The sequence below is a fragment of the Mauremys mutica genome, chromosome 3, assembly GCF_020497125.1.
Source record: "Mauremys mutica isolate MM-2020 ecotype Southern chromosome 3, ASM2049712v1, whole genome shotgun sequence".
NCBI classification, from domain to species: domain Eukaryota; kingdom Metazoa; phylum Chordata; order Testudines; family Geoemydidae; genus Mauremys; species Mauremys mutica.
The window spans coordinates 1,861,122-1,878,824 of record NC_059074.1 but is presented as its reverse complement, the minus strand read 5'-3'; the positions used below and the strand labels follow the sequence as shown (position 1 = coordinate 1,878,824).

The following is a 17,703-nucleotide window of genomic DNA, read 5'->3' as shown; positions in this document are numbered from 1 at the left end:
CCTTAGAGGTTTTTAAGGTCAGGCTTGACAAAGCCCTGGCTGGGATGATTTAGTTGGGTTTGGTCCTGCTTTGAGCAGGGGGTTGGACTCAGTGATTTCCCTACACCCCCCCTGAATTTTCCCAACACCCCCCCTAGTTTTGTTACATACCAATTTAGTGACTGTTTGGAAATCTGAATTTAAACTGAAACATTAATACACACTTTAAAAGCTTATATAGTGTATGATAAAATATGTGTATCTGAAAAAGTATAATAGATTTGAAAAGTATGAACATAGATTAGCTTCCTTGCTTCCTTATACAGCTGTTTTTTATGATGTCAGTGCATTCATTTCGGTGATGTTGGCCAACCTAATAATTTCAAATGCTGATTTGTAAGCAAAGTCTAAGGCTATGGCTACACTTGAACTTCAAAGCGCTGCCGCAGCAGCGCTTTGAAGCGCTAAGTGTAGTCAAAGCGCCAGCGCTGGGAGAGCTGTCCGTACTCCACCTCCCTGTGGGGAATAACGTACAGCGCTGGGAGCGCGGCTGGGAGCGCTGGGGCTTTGACCACACTGGCGCTTTGCAGCGCCGCAATTTGCAGCCCTGGAGAGGGTGTGTTTTCACACCCTGCTGCAGCGCTGCAAATTTGCAAGTGTAGCCATGGCCTAAATGAGCTCTCCCTGACAGCTAGTGATGAGCTGGGGGCTAAGGCTTCAGGGCCAGATTATATTTACATTCACACCTAATCTACCTAGGTATGCAGCAAACAGAGCTGTGTTGTCCAAGTGATAGATTTTGGCTGGGGTTGGATTACAATGTGGGGGGAAAAGGGATGAAATGTTGTTCTTATTGTATGAGTAAAGGGCAGTAGAACTGTGCTTAGCCTGTGATGATTTGAAGGCATCAAGAGAGAGGGTGGGGACCTGTCCCTCTCCACTGTTTAAAGACAGAGCTGATTAGGCTCCAATAGATAGTCTTTTGTTCTGTTAAGTGACCACTGCAGTTGAAATCACTGACAATCAGGTCTACGTGCTTAGTCCTGTTGTGGGGACAGTGTTCCTGTGGGTACAGTGTTTCTGTGTAAGAGACAGCCCAGACTGCACTAGCAGCGAGGTTCCCGCACTGAGAGCTCAGCTGAAATCACTGAGAGCTGGTGGAACCTCAAGAGACCAACTCGCAGAGGTCACAGTGGTAGGTGACAGCAGAAGGTGACTGTGCAGGGCCACTGGCTACAGAGTGGTGGAGTGAACGGTGGCACAACGAACAGCCGTGGCCAGAGCGAACTGTGCCTTTTTGTCCCCCACCTGGAAGGTGTACTCACGTGAAAGCACCTCTGAACTCTGAGTCTCCACTGACCAAGGACAACACCGGTGAGTGGAGTGCAGTGGAGGGAAAAGTGAGGGGCATGTTAAATAAACATTTGTTTGTTGGACTATATTTTAGTCACTTTGCTCCAGAATGCTGGATTTGTGACTGGGAATGGAAACTTATATAAATATGTTTCCCAGTAGGCCAAGATTTTTAAAATGCATTATTTGCCAAGGTTGTTATCTCACATCGTTGCTATCTTGGGAGGTCATTATATTGGGGAGTTTCTGTACTAAACATTTTTATTATAATTAATTTTTACATAAGAATGGTCATACTGGGTCAGACCCATGGTCCATCTAGCCCAGTACCCTGTCTTACAACAGTGGTCAAGGCCAGGTGCTTCAGAGGGAATGAATAGAACAGGGAATCATCAAGTGATCCATCCCCTGTTGCCCATTCCCAGCCTCTGGCAAACAGGCTAGGGACACTCAGAGCATGGCATTGCATCCCTCTCATCCTGGCTAATAGCCACAGATGGACCTGTTCTCCAGGAATTTATCTAATTCTTTTTAAAATCCTGTTATAGTTTTGGTCTTCACAGCATCCCCTGGCAAAGAGTTCCCTGGGTTGACTTTATATTGTGTGAAGAAATACTTCCTTTTGTTTTTTTTAAATCTGCTGCCTATTAATTTCATTGGGTGACTGCTAGTTCTTGTGTTATGTGAAGAATTAAATAAAATTTCCTTATTCACTTTCTTCGCACCAGTCAAGATTTTGTAGGCCTCTATCATATCCCCATTAGTCATCTCTTTTCTAAGCTGAAAATTCCCAGTCACTTTAATCTCTCCTCCTGTTTCATACCCCTCATCATTTTAGTTGCCCATCTCTGTACCTTTTCCAATTCCAATATATATATTTTTAGGATGAGTGACCAGATCTACACACACTATTCAAGGTGTGCACATACCATAGATTTATATAGAGGCAATATGATATTTTCTGTCTTATTATCTATCCCTTTCTTAAAGATTCCCAACATTGTTTGCTTTTGTGACTGTTGCTGCACATGGAGTGGATGTTTTCAGAGAACTATCCACAATGACTCCAAGATCTCTTCCTTGAGTGTTAACAGCTAATTCAGATGCCATCATTTTGTATGTATAGTTGAGATTGCTTTCCAATGTGCATTACTTTGCATTTATCAACACTGAATTTAATTTGCCATTTTGTTGCCCAGTCACCCAGTTGTGTGAGATCCCTTTGTAGCTCTTCGCAGTCTGCCTGGGACTTAATTATCTTGAATAGTTTTGTATCATCTGCAAATTTTGCCACCTCACTGTTTACCCATTTTTCCAGATGAATATGTTGAATAGGACTGGTCCCAGTACTGACCCCTCAAGGATACCACTATTTACCTCTCTCTATTCTGAAAACTGATAATTTATTCCTACCCTTTGTTTCCCACCTTTTAACCAATTACTGATCCATGAGAGGACTTTCCTCTTACCCTATGATGGCTTACTTTTCAAAAGTCAATTTAAATTAAATACTTTTTTTTTAAATGTATGGTTTTTTAGAAATCTAGACCTGTTATGTGTTTTGGTGTAACTTGCATTATTCTTATGTTAAATTTGCATAATCCTAACAAAACATTTACTTTATTCATATCTTTTTTATATATCTCATTGGTCCTGACACCCCCCCTGTAAATTCGAACACCCCCCCTAATTTCAATTCCTGGGGAAACCACTGGTTGGACTAGATATCTCCTGAGGTCCCTTCCAACCCTGAGATTCTATGATTCTATGATTCCATGATTCCAAGGGAGTTGGGAAGGGGAGTGGGAAGGGGGCAAGGTTCACTTGCCGTCCTTTAAAACCTGTAAACTAAACTACATTCAAAACTTCTTGATTTAAACAAAACCCTTTCATTAACTTAGGTCGCTGCAGGAGACAATGCAGGCAGAAGCCCAGCAGCAGAGTGGGGGCTATCCAGTTTATTGCACTGAGTGTAGCATGTATGATTACCTGCCCTGTGGGCGGGTGGCGTATGTGTGCAGTCGGTGCAAGGAGCTCCTGGCCCTCAGAGACCATGTACGGGCTTTGGAGGCCAGGGTGGTGGAACTGGAGGAGCTAAGAGAGGCGGAGAGGTATGTGGATGAGGCTTTCCGGGACACTGTAGAATTGTCCCACCTCCGCTCAGACAGCTCCTGTGCTGTTGAGGAGGAAGAACGGCCCAGGGAAGCAGAGCAGTCAATGGGAGCAGAGGGAAACCTTCCCGTAGTTGGGACCCTCCTTCCAGATGGTGCTGGGGTTGCCTCTCGCACTGAGGTTACCTCTCCGGGGGAGGGAACTCCAGTCACTAGGAAAAGGCAGGTGTTAGTAATGGGAGATTCAATCATTAGAAACGTAGATAGCTGGGTTTGTGATGACCGGGAGAACCGTATGGTGACTTGCCTGCCTGGTGCGAAGGTTGCGGATCTCTTGAGGCATCTAGACAGATTTATGTGTAGTGCTGGGGAGGAGCCGGCGGTCGTGGTACATGCAGGTACCAATGACATAGGGAAGGGTAGGAGAGATGTCCTGGAAGCCAAATTTAGGCTGCTAGGGAAGAGACTGAAATCCAGGACCTCTATGGTGGCATTCTCAGAAATGCTCCCAGTTCCACGCACAGGGCCAGGTAGGCAGGCAGAGCTTCAGAGTCTCAATGCGTGGATGAGACGATGGTGTAGAGAGGAGGGGTTTACATTCATTAGGCACTGGGGAAACTTCTGGGATGGGGGAAGCCTATACAGGAGAGATGGGCTCCACCTAAACCAAAGTGGAACCAGACTGCTGGCACTAAACATTAAAAAGGTTGTAGAGCAGTTTTTAAACTAGGAGATGGGGGAAAGCCGACTGCTGCAGAGGAGCATGTGGATCGGACACAGACTTCTCTTAGGGGAGAGTCTGATGATAGAGAATCTCCAGATTATAGTCAGGAGCAGAGGATAATGTAAGGGCCAGATCAGATTATAAACAGTCACATAAAAAATAATCTGGCACATCAGAAAAGGGCAGACAAATAAACAGGAACAAGTTTTTAAAGTGATTGTACACAAATGCCAGAAGTCTAAATAATAAGATGGGTGAACTAGAGTGCCTTGTGATAAAGGAGGATATTGATATAATAGGCATCACAGAAACCTGGTGGACTGAGAGCAATCAATGGGACACAATCATTCCGGGGTACAAAATATATCAGAAGGACAGAACAGGCCGTGCAGGGGGAGGAGTGGCACTATATGTGAAAGAAAATGTAGAATCAAATGAAGTAAAAATCTTAAATGAATCCACATGTTCCATAGAATCTCTATGGATAGTAATTTCATGCTCTAATAAGAATATAACATTAGGGATCTATTATCGACCACCTGACCAGGACAGTAATAGTGATGATGAAATGCTAAGGGAAACTAGAGAGGCTATCAAAATTAAGAACTCAAAAATAGTGGGGGATTTCAATTATCCCCATATTGACCGGGAACATTTCACTTCAGGACGAAATGCAGAGATAAAATTTAACGATACTTTCTCAATACTTTAAATGGCTGCTTCTTGGAGCAGCTGGTACGGGAACCCACAAGGGGAGAGGCAACTCTTGATTTAGTCCTGAGTGGAGCGCAGGAGCTGGTCCAAGAGGTAACTATAACAGGGCCGCTTGGAAATAGTGACCATAATATAATAACATTTAACATCCCTGTGGTGGGAAGAACATCTCAACAGCCCAACACTGTGGCATTTAATTTCAAAAAGGGGATCTATGCAAAAATGAGGGGGTTAGTTAAACAGAAATTAAATGGTATAGTGACTAAAGTGAAATCCCTGCAAGCTGCATGGACACTTTTTAAAGACACCATAATAGAGGCCCAACTTAAATGTATGCCCCAAATTAAGAAACACACTAAAAGAACTAAAAAAGAACCATTGTGGCTTAACAACCATGTAAAAGAAGCAGTGAGAGATACAAAGACTTCCTTTAAAAAGTGGAAGTCAAATCCTAGTGAGGTAAATAGAAAGGAACATAAACACTGCCAAATTAAGTGTAAAAATGTAATAAGAAAAGCCAAAAAGGAGTTTGAAGAACAGCTAGCCAAAAACTCAAAAGGTAATAATTTTGTTTTAAGTACATCAGAAGCAGGAAGCCTGATAAACAACCAGTGGGGCCCCTGGACGATCGACATAGAAAAGGAGCGTTTAAAGACGATAAAGTCATTGCGGAGAAACTAAATGGATTCTTTGCTTCAGTCTTCACGGCTGAGGATGTTAGGGAGATTCCCAGTCTTGAGCCAACTTTTGTAGGTGACAAACCTGAGGAACTGTCACAGATTGAAGTATCAGTAGAGGAGGTTTTGGAATTAATTGATAAACTCAACATTAACAAGTCACTGGGACCAGAGGGCATTCACCCAAGAGTTCTGAAAGAACTCAAATGTGAAGTTGCGGAACTATTCACTAAGGTTTGTAACCTGTCCTTTAAATCGGCTTCGGTACCCAATGACTGGAAGTTAGCTAATGTAACACCAATATTTAAAAAGGGCTCTAGAGGTGATCCCAGCAATTACAGACTGGTAAGTCTAACGTCGGTACCGGGCAAATTAGTTGAAACAATAGTAAAGAATAAAATTGTCAGACACAGAAGAACATAACTTGTTGGGCAAAAGTCAACATGGTTTCTGTAAAGGGAAATCGTGTCTTACTAATCTATTAGAGTTCTTTGAAGGGGTCAACAAACATGTGGACAAGGGGGATCCAGTGGACATAGTGTACGTAGATTTCCAGAAAGCCTTTGACAAGGTCACTTATCAAAGGCTCTTTCGTAAATTAAGTTGTCATGGGATAAAAGGGATGGTCCTTTCATGGATTGAGAACTGGTTAAAAGACAGGGAACAAAGGGTAGGAATTAATGGTCAGTTCTCAGAATGGAGAGGGGTAACTAGTGGTGTTCCCCAAGGGTCAGTCCTAGGACCAATCCTATTCAATTTATTCATAAATGATCTGGAGAAAGGGGTAAACAGTGAGGTGGCAAAGTTTGCAGATGATACTAAACTGCTCAAGATAGTTAGGACCAAAGCAGACTGTGAAGAACTTCAAAAAGATCTCACAAAACTAAGTGACTGGGCAAAAAAATGGGAAATGAAATTTAATGTGGATAAATGTAAAGTAATGCACATTGGAAAAAATAACCCCAACTATACATACAACATGATGGGGGCTAATTTAGCTACAACGAGTCAAGAAAAAGATCTTGGAGTCATTGTGGATAGTTCTCTGAAGATGTCCACACAGTGTGCAGAGGCGGTCAAAAAAGCAAACAGGATGTTAGGAATCATTAAAAAGGGGATAGGGAATAAGACTGAGAATATCTTATTGCCCTTATATAAATCCATGGTACGCCCACATCTCGAATACTGTGTACAGATGTGGTGTCCTCATCTCAAAAAAGATATTCTAGCACTAGAAAAGGTTCAGAAAAGGGCAAAGAGTCCAGCGGAGGGCAACAAAAATGATCAGGGGGCTGGAGCACATGACTTATGAGGAGAGGCTGAGGGAACTGGGATTGTTTAGTCTGCAGAAGAGAAGAATGAGGGGGGATTTGATAGCTGCTTTCAACTACCTGAAAGGGGGTTCCAAAAAGGATGGATCTAGACTGTTCTCAGTGTCAGAAGATGACAGAACAAGGAGTAATGGTCTCAAGTTGCACAGGGGGAGGTTTAGGTTGGACATTAGGAAAAACTTTTTCACTAGTAGGGTGGTGAAGCACTGGAATGGGTTACCTAGGGAGGTGGTGGAATCTCCTTCCTTAGAGGTTTTTAATGTCAGGCTTGACAAAGCCCTGGCTGGGATGATTTAGTTGGGTTTGGTCCTGCTTTGAGCAGGGGGTTGGACTAGATACCTCCTGAGGTCCCTTCCAACCCTGAGAGTCTATGATTCTATGAAGAACTAGGGGTCACCAAATGAAATTAATAGGTGGCAGGTTTAAAACAAATAAAAGGAAGTTCTTCTTCACGCAGCGCACAGTCAACTTGTGGAACTCCTTGCCTGAGGAGGTTGTGAAGGCTAGGACTATAACAATGTTTAAAAGAGAACTGGATAAATTCATGGAGGTTAAGTCCATTAATGGTTATTAGCCAGGATGGGTAAGGAATGATGTCCCTAGCCTCTGTTTGTCAGAGGATGGAGATGGATGGCAGGAGAGAGATCACTTGATCATTACCTGTTACCGAGCAAGGGGGTGAGACGTGGACCTGGTTCCCCAGCGATGGATTTGAAGTGCTGGGAGCTGGAGCAGCCCGTGAGATGCAGTGAAAACACGAGGAAGCAGGAGAGGCGGCAAAAGCGAGAACGGGGGCTGGAGAAGCCGAGGGCGAGAGGACCCACTGAGGGGAAAGTGGGGAAAGGCCCCAGGATGCCAGTTCTAGGGGAGCCTGGATCCCAACTTGTTGCCTGGTTGGATGAGGGCGGGATATCGGTTCCCACCTCCAGCCTTTGAGGAGGCCTGTGACCGAACCAGGCTGACCCCGCGGGCCGGCTCCACGTCTCACCCCCTTGCTCGGTCCCAGAGCCATAGGGGCGCCCAGCCAGATGGGCGGAGCCAATACTGGGGACTAGGAACAGTTCCACCAGGCTCCGCTGCTCACGTCTGAATGGGCACCTGAGGCTTATGGGAACAGGTTTTGGGGTGTGCAGAAGACCCCGGGGGTGACCCACATGGAAGCCCCCCCCCCGCTGGGAGGAGGTCCCCACAAATGGGGTGCGGGGAGGGGTCACTGCACTGGAGGATTTGTGTAACCTGGCTGGGTCGGAACAACTCCAGGAGATGTGTCCCTACGAGCCTAGGCCATGGGTAGTGGACAGGAAGTCGAAGGGTCTGTGCCGCGCAGGCCGGTGGGAAGATCACTTTGGGGACAGTCGGTCTGGGGATGGAGAGACCCGAAGGGGACGGGCCTAAGCCTGGGTGCTGGGAGAGGGACGTGGAGACGCCCCGGAAGTGGGACTGGGGTAAACCCAAAGGGGGGGAGCAGAATGTGGGTTGACTCCTCCAAGGGGTCTCAGAGCCCTGAGCTGTGATGTCTGTAGGAAAACAGGGTGTACGTGGGCAGAAGCCCAAGGTTAGTGGAACTGGGGCCACACAGAGCCCGTGTGGGGTGAGCTGGGGAAGGCCCAGGGCACAGAGGCTGGAGCTACGTCTCCGAGAGGGACGATGTGACTGACCCATGGAGGGAAGCAGCCACCCAGCCAGCTCCTCAGGGGCACAGGGGGTGGCAGACGGGTGCTGATTTAGGGTATCAAGAGAGAGGGTGGGGACCTGTCCCTCTCCACTGGTTAAAGACAGAGCTGATTAGGCTCCATAGAGAGTCTTTTGTTCTGTTAAGTGGCTGCTGCAGCTGAAATCACTGACAATCAGGTCTAAGTGCTTAGTCCTGCTGTGGGACAGTGTTTCTGTGTAAGAGATGGCCCAGTCTGCACTAGCAGGGAGGTTCCCCCACTGAGAGCTCAGCTGAAATCACTGAGAGCTGGTGGAACCTCAAGAGACCAACTCGCAGAGGTCACAGTGGCAGGTGGCAGCCGAAGGTGACTGTGCAGGGCCACTGGCAACAGAGCGGTGGAGTGAACAGTGGCACAACCAACAGCCGTGGCAGAGCGAACAGTGAGCAGCTGGAGGAACAAGCAAGGTACCTCCTTGCCCCCCACCTGGGAGGTGAACTCACGTGAAAGCACCTCTGAACTCTGAGTCTCCACTGACCAAGGACAACACCGGTGAGCGTTAATGAGGCTGTTAAGAATGCTGGAGACACAAACACAGTTCATGAGAACAAACATGGCTGTGGCACCGTACTTTCTATTTAAGCAAGAGATACCACACACTACAAACTGGAGGCCAATGTTAAGGGCATTGTCACTTGTTCATCCTGAAGTTGAACACGGTTCCGAACAAGACCAGCAAATGCTCACTATCTTTCTGCAAGAAACTCAACTGACTGGCTAGAAGCATGTGGTGCAACAGTGAAAGACTCAACAGTTGAAAAAGTGAAGAACTCTCTCACAGCATTCAGACAATGTGCGTACATGGCTGACGAATGCACCGATGCAAATGGGCATCAAGTCATTATGTCATTATGTATGTTATCTTGATGTCAGGAGTAGGCCAGTAGATGCATTTCTAGATGTTCAAGTTATAGAAGAGACATTGGCTGCATCTGTGACAACCCACATCTTAGAAGAGTTAATTGGACCCCAAACAGATGGCTGCTTGTGCATTTGATGGCGCTGCAAACTTCTCTGGAAGACATGGTGGAGTACAAGCTTTGCTCAGAGAAAAGTGTAACCCTAATTCTCCTATACACACTGCAGAGGCCATCTACTCCAACTAGCACTAGTACGAGCTGCAGAGTCTTCAAAAGACATTTAAAAAGCTACAAATGTAATGGCTTCATTATATTATTTTTTCAGCAAGAGTCGAAAAAGACTGAATATCTTGGAAAATATAGAAGACACACTGGGACTGAAGTTCAAATTAGTCCAACCTGGGAAAACCCACTGGCTTTCTCATGAGTGATCCTTGGCTGTTGTCTTAAAATTACTCCAGCCGTTATTACTGGCTTTGGAAAGTATCTACCAAGATGGGATGGATCTAAGTAGTGAGGCTGGTGGATTACTTTTGCTACTATGTTCAGAGAAGACTATTGTCATTCTCCCTCTTGTAAGTCTACAGTTGAACAATTAAACAATGCCATCCAGGCATCTGCTACAACAGTAGTAGATCGTTGTCCAGCAATAGAAGCTACATTTGGATCAATCAGAGAGCTCTCCACTGAACAAGTACTGGAAGAAGCAAAGACTTCAGTCCAGAAGTTGACCGATGAAGGCATTTATATTGAATCCTTAAGTGAAGACGACAAGAAGTGTTTGTTAAGCCAGCTGAAAAAGTACAGACTTGATTCTTAAAAATCTACAACAGTGACTTCTAGATTCTACTCAACCTCTACGCAGCTTTTACAGACGCCTGTCCTAGAAAACACCAACAGTTGAGCGGAGTGAGGCACTACCAGCAATGGGGCTGCCATGTGCTCAGGACAGAATAGAGAATTTGAACACAGAGTGGAATATCATACGACGAATGAATGAAGATTTGACTTTGACTTCTTTTTTTAATCATCGCTAGTGGCTCAACCCAATCTTTGTGCTCTGTTTCCTGGGGTGAAAGACGTAGGAATTCATCTCTTGCTATTCCCAGTCACAACAGCTACAGCTGAGGGTTCTTTTTCATCAGTTAATAGAATTTTGTGTTCTGAAAGAAGTCGCCTTCTGCCTGATCATGTGACTGAACTAATGAGCATATCAGTTGAAAGAATGGAAGTACCGGACATACGAGAAGACACAAAGATGAAGACATTGCATTCATAAGAGCATAAGTGATCTCTCTCCTGCCATCCATCTCCATCCTCTGACGAACAGAGGCTAGGGACACCATTCTTACCCATCCTGGCTAATAGCCATTTATGGACTTAGCCACCATGAATTTATCCAGTTCCCTTTTAAACATTGTTATAGTCCTAGCCTTCACAACCTCCTCAGGTAAGGAGTTCCACAAGTTGACTGTGTGCTGCGTGAAGAACTTCCTTTTATTTGTTTTAAACCTGCTGCCTATTAATTTCATTTGGTGACCCCTAGTTCTTGTATTATGGGAATAAGTAAAATAACTTTTCCTTATCCACTTTCTCCACATCACTCATGATTTTATATACCTCTATCATGTCCCCCCTTAGTCTCCTCTTTTCCAAGCGGAAGAGTCCTAGCCTCTTTAATCTTTCCTCGTATGGGACCCTCTCCAAACCCCTAATCATTTTAGTTGCCCTTTTCTGAACCTTTTCTAGTGCTAGAGTATCTTTTTTGAAGTGAGGAGACCACATCTGTACACAGTATTCGAGGTGTGGGCGTACCATGGATTTATATAAGGGCAATAATATATTCTCAGTCTTATTCTCTATCCCCTTTTTAATGATTCCTAACATCCTGTTTGCTTTTTTGACGGCCTCTGCACACTGCATGGACATCTTCAGAGAACTGTCCACAATGACTCCAAGATCTTTTTCCTGACTCGTTGTAGCTAAATTAGCCTCCATCATATTGTATGTATAGTTGGGGTTGTTTTTTCCAATGTGCATTACTTTACATTTATCCACATTACATTTCATTTGCCATTTTGTTGCCCAATCACTTAGTTTTGTGAGATCTTTTTGAAGATCTTCACAATCTGCTTTGGTCTTAACTATCTTGAGTAGTTTAGTATCATCTGCAAACTTTGCCACCTCACTGTTTACCCCTTTCTCCAGATCATTTATGAATAAATTGAATAGGATTGGTCCTAGGACTGACCCTTGGGGAACACCACTAGTTACCCCTCTCCATTCTGAGAATTTACCATCAATTCCTACCCTTTGTTCCCTGTCCTTTAACCAGTTCTCAATCCATGAAAGGACCTTCCCTTTTATCCCATGACAGCTTAATTTATGTGTAAACAGAGTCAGGATGAGCTCTACCCTGACATCTGGTGGTAGATTATGGGGAGTGCAGAAAGAAGTTTCAAGTATTCGCATTAGCATTTCAGTTATTTGCATGGGCACTCCCACCCCACTTAGCATACCGCACAGCAGCCTGGAATGGTTATTTTCACAGCTATGGGAGCCCCAATTTTGTTGTTATTGGGGCAGGAGCAATAAAATGTCATCCCGATTAAGTAAATGAGGAACTATAAAACTGTCTTATGATAGAGGGTTTCATTGTCAACTAAATAGCACTTGCTAGACAAGGGACATGGGTTCCAAAACCCAGTCAAGAGAGAGAGGCTGGGGACAGAGATCTGTCCTTGGTGGTGCAGGTGCCTTGTGTGAGCCAGAAGCACCAGTTCCACCTATGCCTCTCTCCACTGTGGAATGTCAGAGTTAATTTTTGATTCCCTTAAGAATCTAGATGCAGATTACTGAGCTGAACTCACTGGTACTGGGGCTCCCCTACTATGAGCTGGAATCACTAAGAGCTGAAATCACTGAAGAGCTGGACTTGCTGAGCTGAGAGCACTGAGTACTGTGCTAATGAGTGGGGGAGCCTGAAGCAATACCGTGGAGCAGAGCAGCTGGCAGAGCGGAGTGGAGCAGTTTGTGCAGCCACTGGGTGAGTGGAGCTGAGCAGCTCGTGAGGACGGCTGGAGTGGCTCACAGGACAGCTGGTGGACCAGAGCAGCTGGCAGAGCGGAGCAGCCCACAGAGCAAGCGGAGCTGAGCTGTTTGCGGAGATGACTAGTGGAAGCAGAACCCCACGAAGAGGCAGGGCAGTTGGCCCCAAACCACGTAAGGTGCCCCTTTCTACCCAGGCTGGGGAGGGGGACCTCTGCAGAGAGACTCTTGAACTCTGGGGCTGCACTGACCCAGGACAGAGACTTTTGGGTTGTGGGACTTTTGGGACTGTGGGTGATTTGGGGGTTGCTGGACTCAAGGGCCCCGAGAGAAGGACACGGCCCAATTTGCTGGGGTGGGTCTTTGCTCACGGTTTGACCTATGAACTGTAGCTGAGGTATTTTCCCAATTTAATGCTTGTTGTTTGTCATGTAATTAAACCTTTTCTGCTACACCAAGACTCTGTGCTTGCGAGAGGGGAAGTATTGCCTCCTCAAGGCGCCCAGGGATGTGTGTAAGATTTTCCCAGGTCACTGGGTGGGGGCTTGAGCTGGTTTTGCATTATGTTGTGGGGAAGGGACCCCTATGTATTGAATCCGGCCCTTGCTGCTATCGTTTCGGCCCGACTAAGGGTTACATATGTAAGAGCCTTTGGTGAGGGACCTTGTCAAAGGCTTTCTGGAAATCTAAGTACACTATGTCCACTGGATCCCCCTTGTCCACATATTTGTTGACCCCTTCAAAGAACTCTAATAGATTAGTAAGACACGATTTCCCTTTACAGAAACCATGTTGACTATTGCTCAAGAGTTTATGTTTTTCTATGTGTCTGACAATTTTATTTTTAACTATTGTTTCCACTAATTTGCCCGGTACCGACGTTAGACTTACCGGTCTGTAATTGCCGGGATCACCCCTAGAGCCCTTTTTAAATATTGGTGTTACATTAGCTAACTTCCAGTCATTGGGTACCGAAGCCGATTTAAAGGACAGGTTACAAACCTTAGTTAATAGTTCCGCAACTTCACATTTGAGTTCTTTCAGAACTCTTGGGTGAATGCCATCTGGTCCCGGTGACTTGTTAATGTTGAGTTTATCAATTAATTCCAAAACCTCCTCTACTGATACTTCAATCTGTGACAGTTCCTCAGGTTTGTCACCTACAAAAGTTGGCTCAAGACTGGGAATCTCCCTAACATCCTCAGCCGTGAAGACTGAAGCAAAGAATCCATTTAGTTTCTCCGCAATGACTTTATTATCTTTAAGCGCTCCTTTTGAATTTTGATCATCAAGGGGCCCCACTGGTTGTTTATCAGGCTTCCTGCTTCTGATGTACTTAAAAAACATTTTGTTATTACCTTTAGAGTTTTTGGCTAGCCGTTCTTCAAACTCCTCTTTGGCTTTTCTTATTACACTCTTGCACTTAAGTTGGCAGTGTTTGTGCTCCTTTCTATTTGCCTCACTAGGATTTGACTTCCACTTTTTAAAGGAAGTCTTTTTATCTCTCACTGCTTCTTTTACATGGTTGTTAAGCCACGGTGGCTCTTTTTTAGTTCTTTTACTGTGTTTCTTAATTTGGGGTATACATTGAAGTTGGGCCTCTATTATGGTGTCTTTAAAAAGGGCCCACCCAACTTGCAGGGATTTCACTTTAGTCACTGTACCTTTTAACTTTTGTTTAACTAACCCCCTCATTTTTGCATAGTTCCCCCTTTTGAAATTAAATGCCACAGTGTTGGGCTGTTGAGATGTTCTTCCCACCACAGGGATGTTGAATGCTATTGTATTATGGTCACTATTTCCAAGCGGTCCTGCTATAGTTACCTCTTGGACCAGCTCCTGTGCTCCACTCAGGATTAAATCTAGAGTTGCCTCTCTCCTTCATGGACCAGCTGCTCCATGAAGCAGTCATTTACAGTATCGAGAAATTTTATCTCTGCATTTCGTCCTGAAGTGAAATGTTCCCAGTCAATATGGGGATAATTGAAATCCCCCACTATTACTGGGTTCTTAATTTTGATAGCCTCTCTAATTTCCCTTAGCATTTCATCATCACTATCACTGTCCTGGGCAGGTGGTCGATAATAGATCCCGAATGTTATATTTTTATTAGAGCATGAAATTTCTATCCATAGAGATTCTATGGAACATGTGGATTTGCTTAAGAAGTTGATTAACAGAGTTGTGCAAAATTATAACAAACCAAGAAGGTTGTAGATGTCGTGCTTCATAGAAGGCTTGAGCAGTGAACTGTAATTTGTGTGATGATTTTAAAACACGAGTTAAATCTAATAAAATGGTCATGAAACATTTTCAGTTTTTACTATGGTGCCATACAGCCCTCCTTCACCCTCATGGTCTCACCTCTCATTGGCCCTGACCTCCCCCACGATTTCAATTCCTGGGGAAAACACTGGCGCTGTCCCAGCTAGTGGCACCGAGACCACTTACCGCTAGATTGAGTCTGTGCTACAGCCTTAGCTATGGACTAGTTGGCTTTTAGCTCAGGCAGTAGAGAGGCTCATGCACTAAGCTCCAGAGGTCCCCGGTTCAATCCTGCTCACCACCAACCAGGGTCCGGCGGCATTACACCAGCCTGGCCTGACCTCACCTCGCTGGGGAGCAGAGGCAGAGCTGAGCCCTGTGGTGGCTAAGAGCCCGGCTGAGCATGGGGAGACCTGGGCAGGGCGAGGGCCGGACGGGTTTGCCCTGCCCTGGGGTGAGAGAGGCCCCAGTGAAGGGTAAAGATGCTGGAGGCTGATGCTGGTAGACCTGGTACTAGAACTGCAGGCATCAGCTAAGAACTGACAAACTCGTAGCTGGCGCCCTAGACCGGCCCCTGTAGGTGAGTGTGGCTCACAGCAGGGGCAGACTGACGAGGAGGTGTGGGGCTTACTCCCTAACATGCTGCAAGACTCTCCCTGGCGATGGTCGCTCTGACCACGTGCCGCCAGCCACGGGAACGGACCCACCCAGGATGGTGCTCAAACTGCAAGCGGGCCATTATTAGCCAAAGCTTTGTTAATAGTCCCCTGCCCCCATGGAGAAGCGCAGCAGCCTTGGCCCACCGCTCTGCAGGCTGGAAGAGGGAAATAAAAATCATGGATGTGAAAATTTTTCATCTTGTCGCTGTCTGAGCCCTCACGGGGCCAGAGACACGAAACTGGAGCCCGAGCCCCCGGGGCTGCCCTGAGTGCCCCTGTGAAGTGGCAGCTCACTGCAGCTCTTCACTCGCTGGCTGGAACCTGGCACTTGGTTAACAAACCTGTTGCTCGTTGATTCCAGGACTGCCTACAGGGGCTGACATTGGTGTAAGAGCCAGGGGGCCGATTGTCCTGGGGTAAGAGCAACCTGAATGGGGGGTGATGTTTGGGTTCAGTGACCACTGATCACTCGTGCAGTTTGTCGGGGGCCAGGCAGGATGGGGAGCTCCAGGGCGTGGCTGGGACTCCCTGGGGAGACTGGTGCAGAGCCCTAGAAGTTTGCATTTCTTACTGGCTTAGTGATTTCTAACTGTAGCCCCCCCCCCGCCAGCTGGGGGGGTCTGCCCTGCTTTCGCCAGCCTGCCCTCAGGGCGGCACTCACGGGCGTGAGCCGCTCCAGGCAGCCTGAGGCTGGGAACAGACATGCCTGGGCAGCAAGCCACCAGGAACTAACCTCATTCGTAGCTGAACCCAGTTAGACTTTGGGACATCCCCTGGCAAGGAGTTCCACAGGCTGACTGTGTGGTGTGTGAAGTGATACTGCCTTGTGTTTGTTTAAACCTGCCGCCTGTTAACTTCATCCGGTGACCCCTGGTTCTTGTGTTATGTGAAGGAGTAAATAACACTTCCTGATTTACTGTCTCCCCACCAGTCATGATTTTATAGACCTCAATCATATCCCCCCTTAGTCGTCTCTTTTCCAAGCTGAATGGTTCCATCTTGTTAATCTCTCCTCATATGGCAGCTGTTCCAGACCCCCAATCATTTTTGTTGCACTTTTCTGAACCTTTTCCAATTCTCATACATCTTTTTTTTAGATGGGGTGACCAGAGCTGCGTGCAGTATTCAAGTTGTGGACGTACCATGGATTTACATAGTGGCATTATGTTATTTACTGCCTTATTATCTATCCCTTTCCTAACGGTTCCTAACATTCTGTTCGCTTTTTTGACTGCCACTGCACGTTGAGCAGATCTTTTCAGAGAACTATCCACGATGATTCCAAGATCTCTCTATTGAGTGGTAACAGCTAATTTAGACCCCATCATTTTATCTGTAGAGTTGGGATTATGCTTTCCAATGTGCATCACTTTGCATTTATTGTGACGCAGCAGGGAGCAGGCGGACTGACCTGGGAATGTCGTCTAGTTTTACTGGGGCTGCCTGCATGGGGGGTGGGGGAGCAGGGGGTGACTTTAGGTGAGGGACAGGACCTGAGCCTGTAACCTGAGCCAGGAGGGGGGTGGGGCGAGTTAACACCTTTGCCGGGGAAGCTGGACAAAGGAAGAGAGCCGGCGGGAGGGTTTTGGTTTCAGTTTTGGGCTGGCTGGGAGGAGGCAGGGAACCCCCAGTCTGGGGTCTAAGCTCCTGGCCCCCAGAGGGACCTGGCTGAGGGGTCCTGGTTGTACCTACAAGCCCTGCTTGGGACGGTGTCCCTGTCGTCTAATAACCCTTCTGTGTTACTGGCTGGCTGAGAGTCCCGGGGAATCGCAGGAAGTGGGGGCGGGGTGCAGGGCCCGGACTCCCCAACACTCTGTGACATTTATCAACCTTGAATTTCATCTGCCATTTTGTTGCCCAGTCACCCACTTTAGTGAGATCCCTTTGTAACTCCAAAGCAGACTGCAAAGAGTGAACTATCTGGAGTAGTTTGTATCATCTGCAAACTTTCCCACCTCACTGCTTCCCCCTTTCTCCAGATCTTTATGATATGTCCTCTCTCCATTCTGAAAACCGACCATTTATCCCAGCTTACTCTGCTTAAGAGCCTTTGGTGAGGGACCTTGTCAAAGGCTTTCTGAAAATCTAAGTACGCTATATCCACTGGATCCCCCTTGTCCACATGCTTGTTGACCCCGTCAAAGAATTCTAGTAGATTGGTGAGGCAGGATTTCCCTTTACAGAAACCATGTTGACTCTTTCCCAACAAATTGTGGGTTCAAACTTCTCCAGGATGTTGGTTAAAGGAACCCTGCTTAGTTCAGTCGTGA

The 17,703-nt window shown here is 46.2% G+C and overlaps 1 protein-coding gene across 1 annotated transcript in view; it reads right to left on the bottom strand.

Moving 5' to 3' along the window:
* The window catches only part of SLC30A3 (solute carrier family 30 member 3), a 35,815-nt gene that overhangs the window by 3,942 nt on the left and 14,170 nt on the right, over positions 1-17,703 (bottom strand). The window lies entirely within an intron of this gene.